The sequence below is a fragment of the Pseudophryne corroboree genome, chromosome 1 (genome assembly GCF_028390025.1).
Source record: "Pseudophryne corroboree isolate aPseCor3 chromosome 1, aPseCor3.hap2, whole genome shotgun sequence".
NCBI lineage: Eukaryota > Metazoa > Chordata > Amphibia > Anura > Myobatrachidae > Pseudophryne > Pseudophryne corroboree.
Genome location: NC_086444.1, coordinates 166,811,676 through 166,831,297, shown reverse-complemented (window position 1 = coordinate 166,831,297; position 19,622 = coordinate 166,811,676). Strand labels below are relative to the sequence as shown.

The window sequence follows — 19,622 nt, the reverse complement described above, 5'->3', positions numbered from 1 at the left end:
TGATAAAGAGATAGTAGTATACTCGTAACAACTAGTATGACACTATGACGACGGTATAAAGAATGGAAAAAAAACCACGGTTAGGTGGTATATATTATAATAATAATACAATTATGGATGGACGGACTGCCTGCCGACTGCCGACACAGAGGTAGCCACAGCCGTGAACTACCGCACTGTACACTGGTTGATAAAGAGATAGTAGTATACTCGTAACAACTAGTATGACACTATGACGACGGTATAAAGAATGGAAAAAAAACCACGGTTAGGTGGTATATATTATAATAATAATACAATTATGGATGGACGGACTGCCTGCCGACTGCCGACACAGAGGTAGCCACAGCCGTGAACTACCGCACTGTACACTGGTTGATAAAGAGATAGTAGTATACTCGTAACAACTAGTATGACACTATGACGACGGTATAAAGAATGAAAAAAAAACCACGGTTAGGTGGTATATATTATAATAATAATACAATTATGGATGGACGGACTGCCTGCCGACTGCCGACACAGAGGTAGCCACAGCCGTGAACTACCGCACTGTACACTGGTTGATAAAGAGATAGTAGTATACTCGTAACAACTAGTATGACACTATGACGACGGTATAAAGAATGGAAAAAAAACCACGGTTAGGTGGTATATATTATAATAATAATACAATTATGGATGGACGGACTGCCTGCCGACTGCCGACACAGAGGTAGCCACAGCCGTGAACTACCGCACTGTACACTGGTTGATAAAGAGATAGTAGTATACTCGTAACAACTAGTATGACACTATGACGACGGTATAAAGAATGGAAAAAAAACCACGGTTAGGTGGTATATATTATAATAATAATACAATTATGGATGGACGGACTGCCTGCCGACTGCCGACACAGAGGTAGCCACAGCCGTGAACTACCGCACTGTACACTGGTTGATAAAGAGATAGTAGTATACTCGTAACAACTAGTATGACACTATGACGACGGTATAAAGAATGGAAAAAAAACCACGGTTAGGTGGTATATATTATAATAATAATACAATTATGGATGGACGGACTGCCTGCCGACTGCCGACACAGAGGTAGCCACAGCCGTGAACTACCGCACTGTACACTGGTTGATAAAGAGATAGTAGTATACTCGTAACAACTAGTATGACACTATGACGACGGTATAAAGAATGGAAAAAAAACCACGGTTAGGTGGTATATATTATAATAATAATACAATTATGGATGGACGGACTGCCTGCCGACTGCCGACACAGAGGTAGCCACAGCCGTGAACTACCGCACTGTACACTGGTTGATAAAGAGATAGTAGTATACTCGTAACAACTAGTATGACACTATGACGACGGTATAAAGAATGGAAAAAAAACCACGGTTAGGTGGTATATATTATAATAATAATACAATTATGGATGGACGGACTGCCTGCCGACTGCCGACACAGAGGTAGCCACAGCCGTGAACTACCGCACTGTACACTGGTTGATAAAGAGATAGTAGTATACTCGTAACAACTAGTATGACACTATGACGGTATAAAGAAAGAAAAAAAAATACCACGGTTAGGTGGTATATATTGTAATACAATTATGGATGGACGGACTGCCTGCCGAGTTCCGACTGCCGACACAGAGGTAGCCACAGCCGTGAACTACCGCACTGTACTGTGTCTGCTGCTAATATAGACTGGTTGATAAAGAGATAGTATACAATACATACAACAATATACTACTATACTGGTGGTCAGGCACTGGTCACCACTAGTCACACTGGCAGTGGCACTCCTGCAGCAAAAGTGTGCACTGTTTAATTTTAAATTAATATAATATTATGTACTCCTGGGGGCTCCTGCTATAACAACCTGCAGTGCTCCCCAGTCTCCCCCACAATTATTATAAGCTTTGCCTTTTATACATTGATGTGCAGCACACTGGGCTGAGCTGAGTGCACACAGACTGAGTCACACTGTGTGACTGGCTGCTGCTGTGTATCGTTTTTTTTCAGGCAGAGAACGGATATAGCAGAGAACGGATATATATTAAAATAAATAAAAGTTAACTAACAACAACTGCACTGGTCACTGTGGTAAACTCTGTCTGACTCTGCACAATCTCTCTCTCTCTTCTAATCTAATTTCTAATGGAGAGGACGCCAGCCACGTCCTCTCCCTATCAATCTCAATGCACGTGTGAAAATGGCGGCGACGCGCGGCTCCTTATATAGAATCCGAGTCTCGCGAGAATCCGACAGCGTCATGATGACGTTCGGGCGCGCTCGGGTTAACCGAGCAAGGCGGGAGGATCCGAGTCTGCTCGGACCCGTGAAAAAAACATGAAGTTCGTGCGGGTTCGGTTTCAGAGAAACCGAACCCGCTCATCTCTAGTATACTGAGTGGTATTATGGGGAGTTCTGTGTATGCTGAGTGGTATTATGGGGGGTTTGTGTGTACTGAGTAGTATTATTGGGGGTTTGTGTGTACTGAGCGGTATTATGGGGGGCTGCTGTGTATACTGAGTGGTATGGGGGGTGCTGTGTATACTGAGTGGTATTATGGGGGGTTTGTGTGTACTGAGTGGTATTATGGGGGGGTGCTGTGTATACTGGGTGGTATTATGGGGGGTTCTGTGTATGCTGAGTGGTATTATGGGGGGTTTGTGTGTACTGAGTAGTATTATTGGGGGTTTGTGTGTACTGAGCGGTATTATGGGGGGCTGCTGTGTATACTGAGTGGTATGGGGGGTGCTGTGTATACTGAGTGGTATTATGGGGGGTTTGTGTGTACTGAGTGGTATTATGGGGGGGTGCTGTGTATACTGGGTGGTATTATGGGGGGTTCTGTGTATGCTGAGTGGTATTATGGGGGGTTTGTGTGTACTGAGTAGTATTATTGGGGGTTTGTGTGTACTCAGCGGTATTATGGGGGGCTGCGGTGTATACTGCGTAATATTATGGGGGGTGCTGTGTATACTGAGTGGTATTATGGGGGGTTTGTGTGTACTGAGTGGTATTATGGGGGGGGTGCTGTGTATACTGGGTGGTATTATGGGGGGTTTTGTGTATGCTGAGTGGTATTATGGGGAGTTTGTGTGTACTGAGTAGTATTATTGGGGGTTTGTGTGTACTGAGCGGTATTATGGGGGGCTGCTGTGTATACTGCGTGGTATTATGGGGGGTGCTGTGTATACTGAGTGGTATTATGGGGGGGTTTATGTGTACTGAGTGGTATTATGGTGGGGTGCTGTGTATACTGGGTGGTATTATGGGGGGTTCTGTGTATGCTGAGTGGTATTATGGGGGGTTTGAGTGTACTGAGTAGTATTATTGGGGGTTTGTGTGTACTGAGTGGTATTATGGGGGCTGCTGTGTATACTGCGTGGTATTATGGGGGTGCTGTGTATACTGAGTTCAGGGCCAGTTCTAGATCTTTTGGCGCCCGTGTGGATAATAGGGGCGTGGCTTCATACAGGGGGCGTGGTCAGTTACGCCCCCTGTAGAGTTGTGCCCCCATTAGTGCCCCCTGTAGCGTAGCGCCGCTTGCACACACACAAAAAAAATACTTACAATCCCCGCTCCTGACAGCTGCAGACCTCCGCTGGCGCCGCTCCTCTCCTCGGATCTATGGGAGAGATGTCATGACGTCTCTCCCATAGCACAGCATACACAGACACTAGAGGTCAAATATGACCCCTAGCGTCTGTCAGTCCCACAATGCTGTGCGGTTCACAGCAAACTAGACGCGTAGTGTTTAGTTCTCTTCACAGTGGGGGACACAGCGGGACACAGCGGGGGGCACAGTAGCGGATCTTGCCATGGTGCGGCGCCCTCCAGAAGGCGGCGCCTCGGGCAAAAGTCCTGCTTGCCCGTGGCAAGATCCGCTACTGACTGAGTTGTATTATGACAGATGCTGTGTATACTGAGTGGTATTATGGGAGATGCAGTGTATACTGAGTAGTATTATGATGGGTGATTTGTTTACTGAATAGTATTATAAAGGGTGCTGTGAATACAAGAACTATTATGGGAAGGGGGGTGCTGTGTATACTGTTTAGTATTATGGGGGGGGGGTTCTGTGTATACGGTATGGTATTGTGGTGGGTGATGTATACATTGAGTGGTATTATGGGGGATGCTGTATCTACTGAGTGGTATTATGGGGGGGGAATTTCTGTGTATACTGAGTGGTATTATGTAACCCTACCCTCAATACCTTGAACGAGAGCTGTCTATGTATTCTATTAAGGGATGGTTACCTAATAGCTGTGCCTCCACTCAAGCTATGTGTAGTATTTAACTACCGTTAAGGCTTGCTTGAGTAAGCCTGATCTCTATCCTTAGGGGATGATTCCCTTATATCATAGATATATTATCTAATATACCTGTCTCTTTCTTCCAGGATCTTCAGATCAACTTCCAGACGGACCAGACACACATGGAAAGTATAACACTTTAATGACCAGTACCAAATGGATTAAGTATACATTAACATTTCATCAATTACACATTCCCCTTTAAGTCATTAATCCATGCTAACCCCCTGTCAATTAGGCCTATACACAGTACCTGCATGCAATACAACAAATCCTTTTTCTTTTCAAGACACCCTTAGGTGTTAGAGTGACCCGGGTACTCTTAATATGATATATGTAACACCAAGATGGCTGCATCACCTTTTGCATGCTCCTGATCATCTCCATAAAACAGCTGAAATTCACCACAACTGACCCATAAATCATCGTAAATATCCAAGGACTTACCTTTAACTTGTTCTACTCTACGCGGACATCTGATCAAAACCAACGGATTGCATTCCTGCGCTGAGATACACACTAGATTGAAACCTCTGCAACTCTCCACTTAGAAGTCCTTCAGTTTGGAATCTACTGTGCTCTGCATTGGACATCCCAGACAAGGTACTGTGAACTACAACCTATATTTGGCTCCATCCAGCCCCTCACTTAGACATCATTCACCTCTGTTCTCTGAGCAAAAAAGAACTGACTTCTTGCATTAATCAACTAATATACAGCATATTCAGGCTCTGAATCACTGAAGGGTCACTGCTCACTTCAATTTGCAAGAGCCATTCCAAAGGACACATGTTATCACTACCCCCCACAAGAAATTTACTTCAAAGGCCTCTCACACTGAGATCTTTCACACCTACACAACAGGAATTGGATTCTAACACCTCACCACAAGCCTGCTTTTGACTAAATCAGCAACAGAAAAAGCAGTTATTTTATTTACAGTATCACTTGTTTCAAATATACCCATTGTATTAAGGAGCAGCAATAGGTTACAGCAACAACGATTATAGCGATTACAATCTAAGATGGCGCCGCAGATGGCTGCCTCGGAGCTACGCAGCTCAGCCAAAATACCTGTTTCCCCTTGTTTTCCCTTGCCCTTGTCTACCCCACCGGTGACCAAATACAGCAGGGAAGCCCTCCTTAGTTGGAGCGCTCCCGAGGTGCTTACCACACGTTCGGGCCCGTCGGCGGGCAGATCAGCGGCCCTTGCAGCCCTCGCTGCCCTTGCTGCCCTGTGTGGCAAGGATGCAGATGTTGTGGACCCCGAAGTGGATGACCGAGCAGCCGCACCCCCCCGCAGCCCAGGTGGCGACTGGCGGATGGATCACCGGCCCCGGAAAGAGAATGACGGAGGCCCTCATGTCGGCCCTAGTAGAAGGACCTGGACTCAGAGGAGAGGCTGTCGCGCAGGCGCCCTAGTGAGGTGGCGGCGGCGAGGGCACCGGTCTGCACTACCCGCGATCCTGCTTTCGAATGTGCGCTCACTGGCAAACAAGTTCGACGAATTGTCCCTCCTTCTGGGCAGCGCAGGGTCAGGCATTACAGGGTCATCTATCCTCTGCTTTACGGAGACGTGGCTGGACGACCATATTGCGGACAACCCGATGTCTCTGCCGGGCTTCAGTCTCTTCAGGGCCGATCGCTCCAAGGTTCTCTCAGGAAAAACGAAGGGTGGTGGCATCTGCTTCTACATCAACGACGGATGGTGCACCAATGTCACGATCATAGGCAAATCATGCAGCCCTCACCTGGAGATGCTGAGTATCAACTGCAACCCCTTCTATTCCCCCCGGGAATTTGCCTCAATTGTCCTTGTGGGAGTGTACATCCCCCCCCTCGCCTGCGCGAACGAAGCCCTGCACCACCTGGCCATATGTATATCCGACATAGAACAAAAACACCCAGACTCTCTGCTTATAGTACTGGGTGACTTCAACAGAACTAACCTGAGCAAGGAGCTACCTAAGTACAAACAACAAGTCACGTGTCCCACTAGAGAAGGGCGCACCCTTGATCACTGCTACACTACCCTCAAGTCTGCCTTCCGGTCTATCCCGCGTGCTGCACTCGGCCTATCTGACCACTGCCTCGTCCACCTACTCCCTACCTATACACAGAAGCTGAGAGCAGTTAAGCCTGTCGTTAAGACTGTCAAGAAATGGACCAATGAGGCCAAGATGAAGCTCCAGGCCTGCTTTGACTGCACGGAATGGGGGGTCTTTGAAGCCTCGGCAACCGACCTGAATGACTTGACAGACACTGTCACATCCTACATCAGCTACTGTGAGGACATGTGTGTACCTACCAAGACTTACCGCATTTACAACAACAACAAGCCCTGGTTCAATGCCCAGCTCAGGCAACTTCGTCGAGCCAAAGAGGAGGCCTATAGCAGCGGTGACAGAGCACTATACAACCGTACTAGGAACTCTCTGACTAAAGGAATTAGGCTAGCAAAAAAGCGGTTCTCGGACAAGCTGACAAACGATCTCTCCACCAATGACCCCATATCTGTATGGAAAGGAATGCAATCCATAACCAACTATAGGAAAACATCAAAGTCCACCGCCATGCACCAAGACCTTGCAGATGAACTGAACCACTTTTATTGCAGGTTCGCAAAAGAAGTCCCCTGCAACCCAAACAATCACCTCTACGATGCCCCGAACACCGACGGCCAACCCCAGGCACTGCAAGTCACCCAAGAAGAGGTGGAGGCATTGTTCAAAAGGACCAAAACCAGGAAAGCTCCGGGTCCTGACGGAGTGTCACCATCTGCCCTAAGAGCATGTGCGGGTCAGCTCGCCCCCATATTCACCAAGATCTTCAATAAATCGCTGGAGCTACAGAAAGTCCCTTCCTGCCTCAAAAGGTCTACTATAGTCCCGGTCCCCAAGAAACCCACTATCACGAACCTGAACGACTACAGGCCGATAGCACTGACGTCTGTGGTCATGAAAACGTTCGAGCGTCTGGTTTTGAATCACCTGAAAACTGTGACTGGCCCCCAACTGGACCCCCAGCAGTTCGCCTATCGCTCGAATCGGTGTGTCGAGGATGCAGTCAACCTGGGCCTGCACTACATTCTACAGCACCTAGACATTCCCGGTACCTACGCGAGGGTCCTGTTTGTCGATTTCAGCTCGGCCTTCAATACAATCGTCCCCAGCATCCTCCACCCCAAATTACTTCGCCTAGGGGTCCCAGAAGCTACCTGTTCCTGGATAATAGACTTCCTGACAGATAGGACACAGGTGGTGAAAGCGGGGGAATTCACCTCTCAAGCGCGGTCCATCAGTACAGGGGCCCCTCAGGGCTGTGTCCTCTCACCCCTGCTCTTCTCCCTGTACACAAATGACTGTACCTCAGAGGCGCAATCAGTAAGGATCATCAAATTTGCCGATGACACCACCGTCATCGGCCTCATCAAGGATGGGGACGAATCGGCCTATAGACGGGAAGTAGACCGGCTGGCCCAGTGGTGCATCCACAACAACCTTGACCTCAACCCCCTCAAAACTGTCGAGATGATAGTGGACTTCAGGAAGAAGTCATCTAGTGCACCTCCGCTAACGATTGCTGACAGTGTGGTATCGCTAGTGGACTCCTTCAAGTTTCTAGGGACCACAATCTCCAGGGACCTTAAATGGGGGTCCAACACTGACGCCACTGTTGGGAAAGCGCAGCAGAGGTTGTTCTTCCTCAGGCAACTAAGAAAGTTCAACATCCCACAGAAGCTCCTGCTCCTCTTCTACTCCGCGATTGTGGAGTCGGTACTGTGCTCCTCGATACTCGTATGGTACAGCTCCGCCAGCGCGAGGGACATATGCAGGCTCCAAAAGGTGGTCAGAACCGCAGAGAAGATCATCGGGGCCGACCTTCCCTCAGTCCAGGACCTGTACTTGTCCAGAGCTAAAAAGTGGGCAATGAAGATAGTAAAAGACCAGCTACACCCCGGCCACAGCATGTTTAACTTGCTCCCTTCAGGCAGGCGTTACAGGGCTGTCCCCGCCAGATCCACCAGAAGCCTCAAAAGTTTCTTTCCCCAAGCTGTCCGCCTGCTAAACTCCTGAACATTGACTGACTAGACGTACATGTAACTCACTTGTGTCCCTACGGTATACCTATCTGTGTAACTTTACTTGCCCCCCCCCCCCCCCACACACACACACACACACACACACAAACCTGCTTACCTGTTACCTACTTGGCTGTTGTATAGCAAACCGAAGACAAATTCCTAGTATACGTAAGTATACCTGGCCAATAAAGCTGATTCTGATTCTGATTCTGATAGTGCACTAAGAGGGCCCATAAACTTCCTAAAAATAACAGCAGTTAATACAGAATGTCTGACACTATGTTTTAGTATCAACTATCAGTTCTCCCTTCAGTTAAAGAGAAAGATGTTTGGCTCAGTCTACTTATGGTAGCGATTACTTTCTCCTATAAGGTTACTTATAGTTCCTCCTTGGCAGATAACAGAAAGTATCTATTTAGCTAATAGATAGTAACATCAACAGTTGATTACCAAGGAATCTGTATCCTTTCCTCAGTAAAAATGTTACCGTAGTTGTCCAGTATTAAACTAAACTCCTAAGAAGCTGGTATGATAAACCTTTGTTATGCTGCGTCCTTGTGTCCATTTGAAGTAGCTGATGCTTTCTATATTTCAGAGCATATATAGCTTTTCGATTCCTGTATGCCTTAAATTATTGTTGTCTCTTAGGATGAGTCTATATTAAATATATCTGCAAGAGATGGTTTCTCTTATCATAGTCACAGCGAGCTCAAATCCTTTAACTTTAAAACTAATAGTCTCTTACGTGTCAGTCCTTCTTACGGGTTCACGAATATACATATAACACAGTTGTATTAAAGTGCCACAAGCTAGTCCTTGAATCGGGATGATATTCTAATCCTTTGTGGCTAAGAGGCTTTAACATCCATCCAATGTCACTGTAGTATGGCTACCTTTAATGTCCTTGACTCTAATTCTGCTAATTCAGGGGCATAAATACACACATTAGGTGGCAGCTTTAGGGTGTTACTTTCTATTTAGCGCTGCGGAACAATGTCTGGCTCTCCTTTGACTGATGTGATGCTGATATATGGGGGAGCTTTAAAACTATTTATGAAGCGTTAAACAGTTCAAGTTTCACTCCACTCCTCCTGTTACATATATATACCCAGTGCTTTCTACCTTCTCCTTAGCACTATGATTAAGCCATACATGGAACTGTAATTATAGGTCACTCTGACTACTGTGACCCATTACTATCCTCCTGCTTAATAGCCATTATTGCGGCCTAGCCCTGGAGTCCTTAGTCCCAATATGAAATTGACTATGTACCATAGTCACCTATGGCTTGCTGTGCTTAGTGTAGGGGTAATATAAATGGCTGGATTATACACTCACACTTCTACGATCTAGTGATGCTGCAGCAGGATGCTCCCCCGACTCCTCCCTTACACTTACAGCCACACAGAATGGAGCCTCTGCTGCTGGTCCTGGCTTCTTTGTTGTGGCTGTCAGAGTCTGTGCCGGTAATAGGTAGGAAGGAACCCTCTCTGCCTCCCTGTCATAGATGCGCCTTTCCAATACTGCTGGGTGAGTTGACTAGCGCTAATGCCGGGTTCTATGAACAGTGCTGAGTCTCAATGCTGCTGTCACCACCTTTACAGTAAGGAAGCCCTGTTCTGGCTACACACACTAAGCCCCCTCCGGCCGCCGCAATGTATACCGCTCAGCTCTAATGCGGGCGACGGCCGGAGCAGCAAAAAACTATGTCCTCTCACCAAGGGATATGCAGTCTCTCCCCCAGCTACACTCACAGCACCTCTCCACCCCTCTCTAGTAGTCACATGACCCACTCTGAGGTGATGCCCCGCCCACTGGCAATCACCCCACTAGGTGATTGACAGTTAGGAGCACAAGGACATTAACCCTTTAGATACACTGTGAAACCATAAAATAAGCCTTAATTGTATTCACCACTACATTTACATCAATGTACATACAATTACATATATGTGAACTGTATTATTTACCTCAAAACATGCATACAGTATTACAACATCCATTAACTTTTATATGAATAATATATATGCTTATACTCCATTTTAGTCACCATATTATAACTACCTCAGTATAAGTGTTGTTTAAACCCTAAATCATGGTTACAATTAGATTACTGATGGCGGTCACAGTGAGATAACGAGGGTGGCGAGCAGAATGCAGGCATGTAGTGACTATTTTGGGGATGTGTCTCAGACTGTGGATTCATACACAGCTCTACAGACCCTGGCATCTTAGTGCTGACAGCCGTCCTGAGCGACTATCGGGTGCTCTGCAGTATGATGTGCGTCCAGTGCTGTGTTTACGTAAGCAGGTGGCTGATTAGAGATGCAGTAAATTGGCGCATCTATAAATAATTATGTCTATTTATTTCCAAGACAAAAAGAATAGGGGGCGCAGATAGTGTAGTATGTTATAGCACAATGGTTTCCTTAGGATAAATCTTATGTACATGTACACCAAAAAAGGTAAAAACTAAAAAGTGGCATATCAGGGGTACGTTAGCCTGTTGGTAGAAAGCATCGGGGCTCCGTTTTCAGGAACCAGCTTCAAATATCCTCTGGGTGAACTATCTACAGATGGAGCCCTCCTCATCTATCCCTTTAATAGGATTAACTGAGCCAGGGCAGTCGGACTTAATCCCCTGCTGTATTGTTCTCTCTGTATTTGTATTGCAGCTGAGAACAATAGATGAAAGTCTTATGCTAATAAACTTTGGTGCACCTAGGCGCAGCAGAGCAGCCTAGACGAGCGAGGCTCCATCTGTACTAACAGGCTTGTGTGCCCCTGATATGCCAGTTTTACATTTTTCAAGCATAGAGATTGTGCAATTCTCAATGGTGCAATCGATGTTGGCTGAAGAATTTGCAGACACTGAGAGTGGGCGTCTCATACTTGTTTATAGGAATGCAGTGATGTACACCAGGGAAGGGTACTGTAGTAGCATTAGCATGAAGTCTCAGATCAACTGCAGCAACAGACACAAGGGAGGCTGTAACTGCCTCCAACTAATTATCAGACTCTATGAGGAATGAGAATCCCATCCCCTCAACAGATCCGCTGTCTTTAGAGCTGCTTCTGGAAATTTCTCTGGCTGGTTTTCCATCCCAATCTACACCCAACCCCTACACGCTGTCTTTGCATCCCGAAATCCTTACCCCTACATCATGTCCATACATCCAGGTACTGCCACCCCTACACCCTGTCCCTGCATCCAGGGACCATCATCCTTACACCCTGTCCCTGCATCCAGGTAACGTCATCGCTACACTCCGCACTTTCATGAATACTTCAGCAAAGGACAGCTCTCCTGATGAGAGCTGTCCTTTGCGATGTGGGGATTTCTGTGTTTAGGGGATCATTCCAAGTTGATCGCTCGCTAGCTATTTTTTGCAGCGCTGCGATCAGATAGTCGCCGCATATGGGGAAGTGTATTTTCGCTTTGCAAGTGTGCGAACGCTTGTGCAGCCGAGCGGTACAAAAAAGTTTTGTGCAGTTTCTGAGTAGGGCTGAAGTGATCACAGCGGCTGAGTAAGTTCAGACCTACTCAGAAACTGCAGTGATCACTTAAACCTGTCCGGTACTGGAATTGAGGTCAGACACCCGCCCTGCAAACGCCTGGACACGCCTGTGTTTCCCCAACCACTCCCTGAAAATGGTCAGTTGACACCCATAAACGCCTTCTTCCGGTCAATCTTCTTGCGATCGGCTGTGCGAATGGATTCGTTGTTAAATCCATTGCCCAGCACCGATCTGCTTTGTACACGTACCATGCGCCTGCGCATTGCGGGGCATATGCATGCGCAGTTTTGCCGAGTTTTGACCTGATTGCAGCGCTTCAAAAAATAGCTAGCGTGCGATCAGGTCGGAATGACCCCCATAGAACCCATGAGTCCGTCTGAGCATGCATCATGTGACGCACGAGCCACAAGGGCTGCTGGGAGGAATCCAATTTAACTGAATATGCTGCGCTATACAGTATAAGAAACTGTTAATAAATAAATATAAATTTCCAGGTCAACCACCCCGAAAAGTGGTGACTTTCAGAATATACTACTCAGTAAATCCAGGGGAGATGATTAAGCAGTGATAAAAGTGGAGAAGTGAGCCAGTGGAGAAGTTGCCAATGGCAACCAATCAACATTAACATTGACATTTATAATTTGCATACTATAAAAGTATACAGAGCAGCTGATTGGTTGCCATGAGCAAATCTCCATTGGCTCACTTCTCCACTTTTATCACTGCTCAGTACATCTCCCCTCTAGTCTGTTATGTTCTAATGTGGAGGAATTTTACTTTATTTTATTTTTTTTAAAGAACTCTGTTATATTATTTTAATGGAAATGGGTACCTTTGATATGCTTTTCTGCTCATTCAATTACAATGTTCCACTTCCAGTGGAAATTTATGCAAATGGATGAAGGTTTCTGTGTGAAAGAAAGATGCCGACATGTGTTACTGAAAATGAGTATAAATAGATCACATTTCCACTTTAAACTAAACTGTGGTCAAAAACACATCCTTAGATTTTTATATTGGAAATATCAGATTTAAATCCATCCTCCTGGACACATTGATTTCATAGGATATAAATAAATATAAGTGGTCTGTGTGAAATATTTATTTTCTTTAAGCTCAGTAGTGGTCTATCACACAGCAGAAGTGATATAAAGCATGCTCAATCATGGGATGCATTTGTATTAAATTATGAAAAAAAAACAAGATGCCATGTCTGTTGCAATTAGTTGCTATGAGCAGATTCAGTGTGTTTTAACTCAACCTTCAAAGTCTTTAGAAAAAAAACGAGGACATTTAACATTCGCCTATCTCATCTCATGCGCTGGTTCTGCTTTAAACAAATCTACGGTAGACTAATCTAAACGGTCTGTGCGCAGACTGCGGTTGTTTCGTTTTTTATGATGGAGGGGTGAAGGGGGGGGGGATCGGGATCTGTAGTATGTTTCAAATAAAGCAACTCTATTGTTCTCTGATTGTAAAGTGTAAAAACGAAATGTTCTTCTACCACAAGTCTACACACAGACTCGAATGTGTTTTTGTTTGAAACGTGTGTTATCATGTGTGCATCACACCGCGGCTCAGAAGTTGGATGAAATTTTCCTTTACGTTCTAAACATTTGTTTTATATTTGATGAAAATATACTGTATGTTTAGGAGACAGGCTTGGTGTTATGTTTTAGAAACAAATATGTATATATAAACATTGCCATTATAATTCTTCTCACTGAGACAACTATTTGTTTGGTATGTTTTCTGTATTTTATTTATGCTTGCATTGGCAATGAAGTGTCTTTAGTAGATTTGCAGTTGACTGGGAGGGAGTGCACTAAGGATTTGGCTGTAATGTTCAGTAGCTGAAGACCAGGGTGGTCAGTAACAGGGATTTGTGTTTGATTTATTAAAAAAATCAAGTTAATCTCTCCCACCTGTGGATCCGGCTACAGCCATAAATCTATGTTCTTGTTGTACACCAGAAGTGCCCAAGGACCTGATATTGGCTTCTGGGGTGCTGAAAATGGGGTGGAGCAGGTACTAATTACCAAGGCCCTGGCTTGTTGGAGGAACTTGATTTGGGTCAGCTGGTAAGGGGAACATTGTCCCCACTTTGCAGCACTGCTGAGGGACAAATTTAGTATTTGGCCATGCCCCCCCCCCCCCCCCCCCCCCAGTACCCAGGCGTGAACGCTCACAATGGCCCTGATTGGCTTACATTATTTTATAACCAATTGAGGCGGTGGTCCAACTGCATGCTAGACTTTGCACTTGATGTTAAAACGGGCCACTATGCCAATTTACCAAGATCTCTTTTCCCTCTCACTTGCCAAAGGAAGACCATGGGGTATATGTAATAGCTTGTCAGTTGCAGGAAGCCGCAAGATGCAAGCATTTTAGCTGCTAGATTTAAAGCGGTTCTTCTTTATAAGGCAAAAACAGGTACCTGCAAATTGCAATCAATTACATATTGCAGGCATTAGATTTTCTCAACAAATTTAGACTAACACCAACAACAATCTCCACAGAAGGTACTTATTCAGTGGCAGTAAACTAAGCCCACATCCACAGAGAGACATCCTAACAAGAAAAGGTTCATCATTACACAAGCACAGAAATCTAATGTTCTAAAGACCTGAACCACACTTTCAGGGGCGGATTGGGATGGAAAGCCAACCTGGGAAATTTATGGAAGCAGCCCTAATGGGGGCGAGGTCTGGTGTGGGGGTCGAGTCTGTTGAGGGGGCGGGATTCCTCAACATAGGGTCTGATTTTGAGTTGGACTCAGTCGCAGCCATCCTTGCATCTTTTGCTGCAGTTGCGTCTATGACTTTATGCTAATGACGCTACATTGCCCTTCCCTGGTGTACATCCGTTTATCCAAATATGCACGGACAGAGATGCCCACTTTCAGTGTCTACAGATGCTGCAGTCATGCTTTGTGCATCTTTAGATGCCACCATCGGTCACACCATTGTAACTTTCACCAGCTCTATGGTAGATGCAGATCATCCATCTGAGTATGGCCTCCAATGTGAGCAATTCAGTGTCTTTATATGCAACCACTTTCAGCAACATGCCCATACTATGTTACATCTGCGTCTGTTTAGCCAACCCACTGTAATCACACAGGAATGCCCAACACATTTCTAATACACTTCTTGGTGCGTGTGTCTGACTGTACTGTAAATCTATATGAACACTATTGTGGTGCATGACAGTGCGGTGCAACTTAGATGCAAGCTCAGATGAACATTGCACAAGAAATAAATAAACACATTGGCCCCCACAAGAAAAAAAAACATACAGTGGCACCCACAGAAAACAATTAAACAAATTGGCCCCCACATGGAAAAATTAGAATTTGTTTCAAATTTACACTGCTGTTTAAAAGGCCCAGTGACACCAAGAAGTTTTATAATTGTTGGCTGTAACGTCTATATATTTATTAATTTATTAACATTTATGTAGTGCTAGCATCTTCCATTGTACTTTCTTTCAAAGTCAAACAGGGGCAGATTGGAAACTGAAAGTGGCCCTGGAAAGGTATACCGTGTAACCATGGTGGCAGCACCACCAATCACCAGGCCCGTCATCAGGGAGGTACTGCAGGCACAGCTGTCCCAGGCCAGGACTCTCTAACAGAGAGGGGAGGGCCCAGATCATTCATACCACCACCGTCTGTGTCCCCATCCGTCCACTGGCGCCCGCCCGGCGCTCGCAGGCTCTATTGAAAATGTCCCTCTCAAGATGGTCGCCGCCTCAGAGGAAACAGTTATTATAAAGATACTAGAAAAGGGACTTTTTCAATCGTTTTTACTGGAAGCTAGAGATGTGCGGCGGGCACTTTTTGTGTTTTGGTTTTGCATCTGGATCCCCCCTCGTGTTTTGGATCTGGATTGGTTTTGCCAAAACCACCCTTTCAGGGTTTGCTTTTGGATCTGGATGATTTTTGAAAAAAAACATAAAAATAGCTAAAATCACAGAATTTGTTGGTAATTTTGATCCTACGGTATTATTAACCTCAATAACATTCATTTCCATTCATTTTCAGTCTATTCTAAATACCTCACACCTCACCTTGTTTTAAGGCCAAAAGGTTGCACCAAGGTGGCTAAATGACTAAGCTAAGCAACACAAGTGGGCGGCACAAACACCTGACCCATCTAGGAGTGGCACTGCAGTGGCAGACAGGATGGCACTTAAAAAAAACTAGTCCCCAAACAGCACATCATGCAAAGAAGTAAAAGAGGTGCAATGAGGTAGCTGTATGACTAAGCTAAGTGACACAAGTGTGCGGCACAAACACCTGGCCCATCCAGGACTGGCACTGCAGTCCCACTGCACTAATGGCGGATACCGGACGCATGTCTAATACCAACATAGCTGTCAAGGCCTCAGTTATCAGTTTTGCAACAGTGTGACTGCTGTCATATTTCATCTTCCTCGCATAGGACTGTTGGACAGTCATTTACTTAGTTGAAGTAGTACAAGTGGTCTTCCGACTTCTCCTCTGGGATGACGATCGACTCCGAGCAGCAACAGCAGCTGCAGCAGCAACAGTAGGAGGAAGTGGTTCTTGATCTTTCCCTATTTTATTCTCCAAATTTTTGTTCTCCATTATTTTTCTGTAGTTATAGAACAAAATGCAGCACAGGAGAGCATACCTCTACACCACACAGGGCAAACCCTGTAAAAATTATTTTGATTAAATATTAATAACCCCTTTATTTAAATAATATACAACACAGGACAGCACCACTGAACTTATACGGCAGTACCACTGGACATATACGGCAGTACCACTAGACTTATACGGCATTATCACTGGACTGGATTTATATGGCATACCACTGGATTTATACAGCAGTACCACTGGACTGGATTTATACGGCAGTACCACTGGACTTATATGGCAGTACCACTGGACATATAAAGCAGTATCACTGGACTTATACGGCAGTACCACTGGACATATACGGCAGTATCACTGGACATATACGGCAGTATCACTGGACTTATACGGCAGTATCCCCGGACTTATACGGCAGTACCACTGGACACATACTGCAGTATCACTGGACTGGACTTATACAGCAGTACCACTGGACTGGATTTATACAGCAGAATCACTGGATTTATACGGCAGTACCAATGGACATATATACGGCAGTACCACTGGACTTATACGGCAGTAACACTGGACTTATATGGCAGTATCAATGGACATATATATGGCAGTACCACTGGTTTTATACGGCAGTATCACTGGATTTATATGGCAGTATCACTGGACATATATATGGCAGTATCACTGGACTGGACTTATACGGCAGTACCACTGCAAATACACAACAGTATCATTGGACTTATACGGCAGTATCACTGGACTTATACGGCAGTACCACTGGACATATACAGCAGTATCACTGTGACTGGACTTATACGGCAGTACCACTGGACTGGATTTATACGGCAGTATCACTGGACTTACATGGCAGTACGACTGGACATATATGGCAGTATCCACTGGACATATACGACAGTATCACTGGATTTATACGGCAGTATCACTGGACTTTTACGGCAGTACCACTGGACATATATACGGCAGTATCACTGGACTGGACTTATATGGTAGTACCACTGGACATATACGGCAGTATCACTGGACTTATACGGCAGTATCAGTGGACTTACTGTATATGGCAGTACCACTGGGCATATATGGCAGTATCACTGGACTGGACTTATATGGCAGTACCACTGGACTGGATTTATACGGCAGTATCACTGGACTTATATGGCAGTACCACTGGGCATATATACGGCAGTATCACTGGACATATACGGCAGCTTCACTGGATTTATACGGCAGTATCACTGGACTTATACGGCAGTATCACTGGACATATATACAGCAGTATCCATAGGCGTGCGCAGGACATTTTATTAGGGGGTGCATGATTAGAAGGGCGTGTTTAGCACTGCCTATTGGGCATGTCTAACACCACGTAATGGGCGTGTCTAGTACCACCTATCAGGCGTGTTTACCACCGCATATTGGCACTCTATGCAAACTAAATAATATAGAGAATTGATGCACAGGTCACTGGACTTATCACTGGACTTATACGGCAGTACCACTGGACATATACAGCAGTACCACTGGATTTATACGGCAGTGCCACTGGACATATATGGCAGTATCACTGGACTGGACTTATAAGATAGTACCACTGAACTGGATTTATATGGCAGTACCATTGGACTGGATTTATACGGCAGTACCACTGGACTGGATTTATACAGCAGTATCACTGGAATTGTACGGCAGTTCCACTGGACATATACAGCAGCACAGAGACACCACCACTGGACTGATGCAGGACAACACAGCACAACTGCAATGGACTGGACTTATACAGCAGCACTGGACATATTGCAGCAGAGGACACCACCACTGTGACTGGACTGATGCAGCACAAGACACCACCACTAGATTGATGCAGCACAAGACAGCACTGGAATGACACATAAGACAGAGCAGGTCGCCACATCACTTTCCTGCACAGACAGACAGACACTGAGGAAAGAGACACGTCCTATCGCTACACTCTCCAGGACTGGAGTGAAAATGGCGGCGAGGTACGGCTCCTTATATGGAATCCAAAACCCGCAAGAATCTGACAGAGGGATGATGATGTTTTGCCTCGTTCTGGTTTCCGAGTATGGCGGGAAGTTCCGAGCCGGACTCGGATCCGGGTTCAGGACATGATGTTCGGTAGGGTTCGGTTCTCAGAGAACTGAACCCACTCATCTCTACTTGAAGCAGGCTGCGACAATGAGTAGGTACTGGGGCATTACTGTGTGGGACATAATATGGTGATAGGGGCATAGGAATTTTATTTTATGTTTTAAAACATTTATTTTTATTTATTTATATATATATATATATATATATATATTTATTTCATTTATTTACTTCTTTTTTTTGGCAGTTCCGGCACACACAGTTTCTGATGGTAGCCCTGCCCATCACATGTCAACAAACAGAACAGGCCCCCTCACGCATATCGGCCCACTGGGAATCTTCCCTGTGAGTACTATGGCCAATCCACCTCTGCACACTTTATATACTGTAACATGAATTAAGAATATGAAGGAGAAACCAAGCAGCAGATGAGTACACTAAGGCTGCCTTCATGTGAAATCATCAGAGGTCAATCCAGCAGCAGATGTGTTTGTTAGGAGGTGTCTGTAATATGCAGTCACATCATTATACATATCTTTATGTACAATGGGGGTCATTCCGAGTTGATCGCACGCTGACGATTTTTGCTGCGCTGTGATCAGGTCTCTACTGCGCATGTGCATCATACGGGTGCAATGCAGATCGTTGCTGAGCTATGGATTTAACAAAGAATCCATACGCACAGGCGATCGCAAGAAGATTGACAGAAAGAGGGCGTTTATGGGTGTCACTGTCAAGTGACCGTTTTCTGGGAGTGGTAGGAAAAACGCAGGCATGTCCAGGCGTTTGGAGGGCGGGTGTGTGACGTCAATTCCGGCACCAAAAAAGACTGAAGTGATCGCAAGGGCTGAATAAGTTCAGACCTACTCTGAAACTGCACAAAATGTTTTTGCAGAGCTCGGCTGCACAGGCGTTCGCACACTTGCAAAGCGAAGATACACTCCCC

General features: G+C 45.5%; 1 long non-coding RNA gene across 1 annotated transcript in view; it reads left to right on the top strand.

The window, feature by feature from the left end:
• The window catches only part of LOC135019437 (uncharacterized), a 37,338-nt gene extending 18,019 nt beyond the window's left edge, over positions 1 to 19,319 (top strand). Inside the window, exons 2-3 of the long non-coding RNA XR_010217445.1 lie at positions 4,415 to 4,457; positions 18,924 to 19,319. This is a non-coding gene — a long non-coding RNA (uncharacterized LOC135019437). The remainder of the gene's footprint in view (positions 1 to 4,414; positions 4,458 to 18,923) is intronic.
• The last annotated feature ends 303 nt before the right edge of the window (positions 19,320 to 19,622 follow it).